At 42.6% G+C, this 9,346-nt stretch overlaps 1 protein-coding gene across 12 annotated transcripts in view; it reads right to left on the bottom strand.

Moving 5' to 3' along the window:
- Positions 1 to 9,251, bottom strand: part of ANKRD6 (ankyrin repeat domain 6) — a 107,020-nt gene extending 97,769 nt beyond the window's left edge. For 10 of the 12 annotated variants that reach the window (XM_025149323.3, XM_040697845.2, XM_040697843.2 and 7 more), the window contains exons 1-2: positions 9,169 to 9,251; positions 8,862 to 8,976 (exon numbers count right to left, since the gene is read on the bottom strand). The gene's annotated coding sequence lies outside the window, so the exon portion shown is untranslated. The remainder of the gene's footprint in view (positions 1 to 8,861; positions 8,977 to 9,168) is intronic. The other 2 variants (XM_025149322.3, XM_015284698.4) reach the window with 1 other exon arrangement.
- Positions 9,252 to 9,346: the final 95 nt, after the last annotated feature.

A 9,346-nucleotide genomic window follows, 5' to 3' on the forward strand; every position in this document is an offset into this window, starting at 1 on the left:
CTCATTTGTATGTCTGCAGTTGCTAGACATTAAAGGATAGATTATCTCAAAGAGTAATGGAGTGCAGAAGCCAGAAATCTGATTTCAGACTTCTCAAGCACATGTGTTGGTGGACAGATAAGAGGGAAATGGGAGAAGCTGGAAAAAAAGTTGATTTGGGTTTTTTTGTTTGTTTTTGTTTGAAGTTACCCCTGTAAGCACAAAATGAATCTGGGAATTCTTTTTTAAAAATAGTTTCTTTTCAGTTAAAGAAATTCTCTCAAAGACTGTATACCTGAGATTGTAAATACCCATTCAGTGCCAATTTACTGGCATTGCATGCTATATGATGCATGTATTCACACTGATGTTTTAATTTTGCCATCCGCTTTTTTTTAAAGTGAGGTGCCCATCTTACTTTCAAATAAACAAAGTGCAAAATCCTCATTGAGAGAAGGACTGGATCCCTTCTGAGCAAGCAGAGGAGGCCTGCACATGAAAATGGTCAACCTGATCTGAAAAGTAGGAGAAACAAGGATTAGAGATGATTTACTCTAAAGAATTTGCATTTGAGATCTGTCAAACAATTTCACCCATTGAACTTGGGATGGAATTTGTGGGAATTTAATTTTGACTAAAATTTAATCCCAAAATAGCATACTCAAGCAAAGTAAACTGGAATGCGTTTGCAGTGTAAAGTAGTTACAATTGAATGCTGATTGTTTGGACACAAGATAAATGTCTGAAGCTAATGGTTTGAAATGGTTTCAAATTGAAAGAGGAGAGACTTAGATCAAATATAAGACAAAAAAAAAGGTGGTTTTGTTTGTTTTCTTTTCTACTATGAAGGTAGTGAGGTTGCTCAGAAAGGTGGTGGTTGCTCCATTCATGGTGACATCGTAGGTCAGGCTGAACTGGACTCTGAGCGACCTGATCTAGCTGTGCGTGTCCCTGTTCATTGCAGGGGAGTTGGCCCAGATGACCTTTAAAGGCCCACTCCAACTCAAACTACTCGATGATAATTCACATTTGCAGTGAGTTTGCATCACTGATGTAAAGCTGTCCTCAAGCCATGGTAAACTGTGTCTGGCCTCCAAATACATACAGTAAGAGCAGCCTCAATGGACATGCTGCATTCCAGTGTCAAGCAGTTCTCCTGCTGCACTTAGAGAAATTCACCTCGTCTCTGCTTTCCCTTGCACCTCACTCAACAAGGTGAGGGCAAGAGTCAGGCACTGAAGGCTGGAAGCTCCACTACAGCTTGTGAAGATGAGCAGTTGGAACAACATCCATTTTACTATTTAATTTATTTACTTTATATTTAATTTATTTAATTCCGTTTTGGCAATCTGTCCCCTCAAAGGCTTCAGATCAAAGGCTGCTTTAAAAAAATAAAAGCCAGTATTACAAAAGCTAAGCAGCTCTGGGATAACAGGAAAAGTCCTCATCTGTATAAAGAAACAACTAGAAGACACAAAATAAATGGTACAAAGAAAAAGTAGTCCGTCATCATAATGGAGGGACATTACTCATGCAGCTCCACAGCCATCTGCCCTATGAATACATTGTGTTCAATATACTCCCTAATGAATCCCAGCGGGGTGACAGAGAAAGATTACAACAGTTGAGTGACAAATTTTACTGGTAATACTAAACTACTGAGGATAAAGGCAAGTGCTTATTGCTAAGAGATAAAGAAGGACTTAATGACAACCAATAACTAGCCAGTAAAAATGCAGGTGAAATTCAATACAATTTAAATATAGACTGATATTCATGGAGGAAGAAACACCTTGACTTCATATGCATAATGATGGGCTCTGAATGACTTGAAAATGAGATTTCAGTTTTTTAATAGCTCACTCTCCAAAAGCACAGTCAACACAGCAACGTAGCAATTATTACAGCAGAGAATGAAATCAAAACCATCTTTATTCACCACTGTAAAATATTGAACTGCATACCAAAAGCTGTAAACAACTTGCACTCCCTCTTCTGAGAGAAGAGTAAGCAAAACTAGAAGAGTTAATAAGGAAGTATAACAGAGACAATAAAAGACCAGACATAATTTGCATTTGAGGAATAAGTAAGCAGAGGAAAATCAGCTTGGAGAATACATGAAGGCATCAGGTGAAACCAGCCATTGTCAGGCTCAAAACAGAGCCACTTCTTCTCACCTTTTTGCTCATCCAGAACTTCTCCTAGCCTATTTCCAGCTCATGCTCCCTCCTCACTGACACATGGACCTTAAATGAGGAAAAGGAATTAAGAAGACGCATCATCCTTCCCTGCAATAAAATGCACCCACATAACACAGGCCACTGAGGCGTCCAGCTAAAACTTTCAGGCAGTTTTGCTGGATCTACAGGCAGCTGACCCGCTGAGCCACTGCCCTCTGGACAAGAAGAATCAAAAGAAATCTCTGGAGATGCACAGTCCTGTCCTAACAGCAAATGAGAGAGGCTGCACTCTCTCAACCTTCAGGTTGACTGAAATAACCTGATTTCTGAGGACGGCTACACAGAGAAACAGCCAGCACTGTGCAGTCTGTTCCTCCAAGTTATGACAAAAGCACTGTATCCTACTTCCGTTTTTGGAGGCTGTTCTACTAGGAATCAAACCTGCCTCACCCCAGCCCAGCCCTGCCCTGCCAAGCCTGATTGTCACTCGCTGTCTGCACACACAGGCATCCTCATTTGCTATCAAGGCATCAGAAAGTGAAGTGGATTTCAACCTCAGCCAGTGCTTGCTAGGTGGGGATTTCTTACAGCTGGGCCTCTCCAAGCTGATTAAGTGTAATCTTACAGTGAACAAAAGGATCCGACTTAGCAGCTGATTACTCACTAATAAAATACTGTACTTTGATTCACAGCTCAGCTTATCCCATACTGAAATCTCTCATTTGCATCAATAGATTTGAACTGTAGTTGAACTGATGCAGGGCACTCAAGCACAGAGCAGCTGTTTCTGGAAGAAACTTGCCTGCCTTGGGAAGAAATCAACATGCATTACAGGTGGGGTACAACCTCCTGCGTTGAAGCACGAATCTACCTGTTCCAAGGGCCCTGACACTATCCTCCACAACCTCTTTCCAGGAGAATTCCTGACACAACTCTGACAAGGCCAGAAGCTAGAATTCAGCATGTCTAAGGCTATCCAAACCCATGAAAGAAGTGAATACTGCAGGTAGTGTAATGCCAGGATAAGAGGAAATAAGCCTTTTAACTACTTCTTGCCAAAGAGCTCTTTCCACACCATCAATTTTTTGGGTCAGACGCTCGTGTTTGCCTGTAGGGCACCATGTGACAGCACATAACAATGATAGCATGCTACCTGTCTAAATATAGCAGTTACTATTATGTTTCCTAGCTACCTTCAGATGCTGAAATAAAAAAACCCAACAAGCTGGTTGGCAGCAGCTGCTATGATGTCTGCCTTCCACTCAGTCATCAGGTAGCGTTCAATGAAAAAATGTGCCATTGAGAACAGTACTTCAGTGGTACTGCTGCCAACTGAAAATCTATCCAAACTTGAACTTCCAAACGTGCAAATTTTAGGTCTTGGGACCAGTCAAAGGTTGGACCGACATCACAGTATTAATGAAAATGGAAGAATGTAAAAGTTTAAAACCAATACCAACTAAGAGAAAAAAAAACAAACAAAAAGAGGCAGCACAGGAAAAGTGCACAACCTGATTTTATACAGAAGCTGAGAAAAACTATGACCAAAAACATCCTTGCAAGGATTCAGAAGCTGCTATCAAGTCAGAAAGGGATAAGAAAGCACTGCTCTTTCAACATCTGGATTTAAACCAGAACAATAATGTCAATGAAAGACTGCAGATGGCAGGTGGATAATTCCACAGCCGCTAACTGCCCCAAATCCTTCCAGAAGGCTTCAGCCAGACATAGCCTAATAACAAAAGTGGTCAGAAAGAAAATGACAGAAAATTACTCATGTGAAGGACTCTGAGCAGGCTACAATTTCTGCAGGTATGGTACACACATAGCCAGCAAACTCTTAATAAAACACGCCTGAAATTATTCACTGTTATCACTGTTAAAAAATTCACTCAAATCCTGAGCTGACATGTGACTACCACACATGGTCACTTGTTTTTGTAAGAAACAAAAACAAAGATGGCACTATCTGAACACTACTGAAGCTGACCCATCTGAGCCAACGTCAGGGATTTTGTCTCAGAAGCTATCGGTACGATAGGATGGTAACAGTTAAGATGTCTCATTGCAGATACCAATCAAATCAAAAGAAGATACCCTCGACTCTGGCTTAAAGTAATCAGCATCTCAAACTGGGAAAGAAAACGATCCTGCTGCAATGTGCACACAGCAATGCACATCTTCACGGAATTAATTTCCATCATACCCAGATGTATTTTCCAAAATGCAGATGAAAATGCTTTTGTCCATCTCTATGTCAGGTCACACATCCCATCCAAAAAAATTATCTTCAGTAGCTCGCTTTACAAGAGCAGATGGTGCTCAGATGTGGAGGAAGACAAGTCAGGAGAGACAAAGGGAAAGTAAGGAATGTGCTCTTAGAAGAAGCTTGGCTTACATCAGAGTTTAAATAAGATGAGACTTCATGATTTGAAGAGTACTTAAAATACGCTTTTGATCACAGCATAATTTAAAAGGCCTTGTCTTTCTTGACACTGGGCCAAATAATTACTTTTTTTTTTTCTCTGGGGCTAAGGCAGATCCACACTCAGTGTGTCACACCACACCTACTCCAGAGCCATGACTCCCTCTACCCTCAAGCATCTGCAACATCCACACTAACTGCTGCTCTCAGAGTCTTCCTGTGGATTCTAAGGACCCTGAACTTGCCTGAAGCATCTCTGATACGAGGAAAGGCTGAATAACCTGTGTCTGTTCAGCCTGGGGAAAAGAAGACTGAGGAGGGATCTGATTAATGTTTATAAATATCTAAATGGAGGTGGGAAGTAAATGGATGAGGCTGGGCTCTTCTCGGTGGTGCATAGCAATAGAACAAGGAGTAATGGCCTAAAAATCAAGCATAGGAAGTTCCATACAAACATGCAAAAGAATTCCTTTACAGTAAAGGCGATGGAACACTGGAACAGGCTGCCTAGAGAGGTTGTGAAGTCCCTTTCTAAGGAGATACTAAGAGCTGCCTCGAGGCCTACCTGCGCGACCTATTGTAGGGTACCTGCTTTGGCAGGGGGTTGGACTCAATATTCTCTTGAGGTCTCTTCCAACCCCTGCAACTCTGTGATTCTGTGAATTTCATGCAAGACATGGTGGGACCACTGACGAAGTGAAGTAGTGGAGGAACAACATAACTGTCCACAACCTTGTACCATCACATGAGATAGACAGTCTACACTCATGCCCACAATAGTGCATCAGAAGTACACTGCTGAGGGTTGCAGTGCACCCAGATAATGTAAGAACCCACACTGCCATGCAGTATTAACTACACCATCCAACGTGTACCCATTGAGCACAAGAACATTGCTTCTATAGGGCAGCTTCCTCTTTCAACACACAGCTTAACCTAGTAGTAATGTTCTGGGTTCCTTTTAATCAAGAAAGTAACATTATCAAACACTAAAAAACAAAAACCTAATAACAGGTCTTATGTGAAAACATCTGTATGGCCAGATCAGTATCACCATGAGTACAGAGCACCACTGTCATACACAACCACATCTTCTGGAGAAGCAGTACATTCAGAACAGCCAACACATATGCATTAGAAAGCTATGCGATAAATAAGCCAGGAAATTCACACATTTATTCCAGCTCTTCCTAATTTTTGAGCACCTACCCTCAAAGCCCAATAGTCTTTGGGATGATAAAACAAGAGAGAACTTAAGAGTCAGAAACAGAGGTCCTACAGCATAATCAGAGCTTGAAGAGCTCCGATTATAAAATAATGGATTAAAATCAATGAAATGTTACGAATTGCAATTTAAATCAAAATTCATCTTTGCTTGAATTGCTTCTAAATAGTCACACCTTGTACCATAAAACACATTGCTACCTACTACCTGTCAAGCACAGCTTTGTTTACAGCACGTAGAAAATAAAGCTGTAATTGGAATTCATGTATATTTTAACTTTTACTAATTAGCACTGTATAATACTTAGAATTTTAATTCTTGTAATAAGTAAATTTGAACTTGAAACAGGAATTTTTAAGACATTATTTCATTACTGTGAGGCCTTTAGTAATTGGCCCACATAATTGAACTTTTGAATTAGAATAATCAGAAATTAAAGTTTTTTTCTCATTGAAGCGTTAGGATGAAAAGAGCCTTTCATTCAATTTCAACAAAGCATCTAGACTAAACTTTCAGCAAGACACTAATATCACAGTTGCTTTAAAAATATTTATTATTAAACTGGTGGCTGAATTTATTTTTCCAAAGTGGTGCACTTTTGGAAGATAATCACAGAATCACAAAGGTTGGAAGAGATCCACAGGATCATCCAGTCCACCCATCCACCCATCACCAATGGTTCTCACTAAACCATGTCCCTCAACACAACGTCCAAACGTTCCTTGAACACCTCCAGGGTCGGTGACTCCACCACCTCTCTGGGCAGCCCACTCCAGTGCCTGACCACCCTTTCAGAACCCGTGACTGCAATCAGAACATAACATTCTATAATGTACAGATGAGGGCTTTTCACCACTAGTAATTTTTGCCTCTGCCAGTCCTTAGAAACATTATGCCTTTCAGCTCCAAAGTAGTAAAAACAAAAACTTCAGCAAGTGTCCCTTTAATCTACTACCACTAATATCCAAGATGTTCTGGAATAAACTGAGAGACCTCTAAGAATTAAATACTAAGAGCAACTGCAGCTGCCAGAGATACTGAAATTTTATTTCTGCTTTACCTCATGTAAATTACCCATCCAGATGATAATCTGAATTTTGCTTAAAAGGTTTTCTACCTAACATGCAGCTCTGTTGAAGAATAATTTCTAAGAAAAATAATAGCAACAAGGAGCTAAAATGACTTATTTCCCATCCACCCCCTCTTTTTTTTTTTTTTTTTGCCTGAAGTAATTACAATTCATTAATGTCTCATACAAATATCTTCCTAGGGCTATTGTGCATGCGAAATGTGGCACTTCATTTGTAGTTTTAAGTAAAGTACTTCCTCTGCTGACGTGTCGCACCAATGCATCAGTGAGAAAAGATATGACCGTGAGTTCTCTGTGAGTTTATCCTAAGTCCTATCTGCTGAGGAAAAAGAGGAATTGCAAGTCCAAAGTTAATAAGAGTAAGTAAATAAAACACCGCTGTCGGATGGCGTAAACAATTTAAGAACCTAAAAGTGTTTTACAAATATTCTTTGTTATGTCATCTGTCCAAACAGATAAATATTGTTGGTCCTATTACACAGATTTAGAGAATAAGGGGCAGGAAGGTTTCTTCTTACATCACAAGATGACTCACTGGCAAAGTCAAGCAAAGGTGAAGGTAAAGATAAATGGAGAAATACAACTCAGTGTTTAATCACTGTTATCATACCCTACAAGTACCTCAGTAATTAAGATATCATTTTTCTAATCTAGTGCAAGAGAATTATAAGATTAACAGTGTGAACTCCAGAATATGCCACCTCGGACAGGGCATGATCCTAAGCCAGGTGTTTCAGGTTCACTACATCAGCATACACCATACCAACACTCCCACCATTTCTGTTCCTGAAAACAGCTCTACAAAAAGCTTGCAGAAAAGATCCTGCATGATCAAGAGGTCAGTCACTTTACTTCTACCAACCCCTTACTGATCGTTTTATTCCTAGTGCTCAAAGCCAGTCTCCAATGTGAGACTGAAAGCGCAGTGCGGGTGAATATCAAGAAGCAGAGGAAAGGAAAAACCACTCCCAGCTGAGTACTGTCACAGAGTCACTTTTGAATTTGATTCAAGTTTCTTTTCACGCAAACTACTGGGAGAGAATTAAGGAGAGCACTGCTGTTACAGGATTCCCATCCACTCCTGCCAGGGGCAATGGGCCTCACTGGCAGAAGCAGGCATGCAGCACCTAATATCTACATGGGCTGCACTGACCTCAAGCTCCCACTGAAATGTAAAGGCAGGTGTTTAATACACGATACAGCTAGCCCATGGTATATCTGCTACATTCAGTGGATGTAACTGGTATTTTCTACACAGAAATTATTACTAAGTTCTGAGTTACCATCACCATGCCATGTCATCCTGTCTGCACTGTAACTGATGATTGGAAATGCAATCATACATCTCCAGAAACAGTACATTACCCAAGTAACCAGGGAATGAAGATTACAAAACATTTTGGCAGGCTCGAGCTCCAACAAAGTTGTTATAAAACTTCCTGCACACCTGGACGTATCACACCAAAAGCAAACAAGTTAGGTAAATAACATTCTGCTGAGAAAAAGCCATGCACTCTACCTACCCTGCTAGGGGATTTGGACCATGCCTAGCCAGTGCCACATAATCATTCAGTCTTGGATACGTTTTACACCTTTGAACAGACAAGGATTTACTGATCTTCCCAGTGGGTTCCTGCTTTAACATCAGGAGGACATTTTAAGTCCATTCACCAACTCCTGGGAGGAGGCAGGGGGGAATCCACCCCTCCACCTGCCTCTGGGGCATCCCGGATACCTCTCAGTGCTCTCCTTAAGCATGAATGGTATTCAGCAGCCGACAACGTGCCCTTTGGGTCACGCACACGCTAGAAATCCCAAACGTAAACACAAATAACTGTAAAAATAAGAGCGTAGAGGGCTGTCTACGTGCCCGCTGTAGCACACACCGTACGGCAGGGCACGATGCACGCCGCACTTTATCGAGGTTTGCGATAGCGGGACCCGCAGCCGGCCCCTACTTACATAGCAGCCCCACGTTTGCAGCGCTCCCGTGGAGATCTCCGGCGAAGTTTTCAGGTGATGTCAACAACAGGAAGGACGACTTCGAGCCAGGTTTCCATTTCTCATCAGCCGCTGCCTTAGAAGTTGGGAGGAGAGCGCGTTTACACCAAACCCGACGCGGGCTCCGCCACCCCGCCCCTTCCCACGAGCCGGGCTTCCCCCTCTCCTGCCGGAGGGCCGCGGTACGAAACGCTTTCATCACGCGGACATCGGCCCCCGTGCCGCGGGGCCCACGTCCCTACGTGCGCACTTCTCACGGCCCCCTCACCTCCACACCGCCGGGCTGCGGCTCCCGGACCCGGCTCCGCGCTGCAGCCCCCGCCGCGCTCCGTGCCCGGGACGAGCCCCACCGCCTCCAGCCCGCCCGCTCGCTCGCCCCGGAGGTGGTGCCGCCGAGCCGTGCCCGCTGCGACGGCGACACCCAGCGGCAGTGCCCCGCCGGCCCG

This window comes from Gallus gallus, chromosome 3 (genome assembly GCF_016699485.2).
Source record: "Gallus gallus isolate bGalGal1 chromosome 3, bGalGal1.mat.broiler.GRCg7b, whole genome shotgun sequence".
NCBI lineage: Eukaryota > Metazoa > Chordata > Aves > Galliformes > Phasianidae > Gallus > Gallus gallus.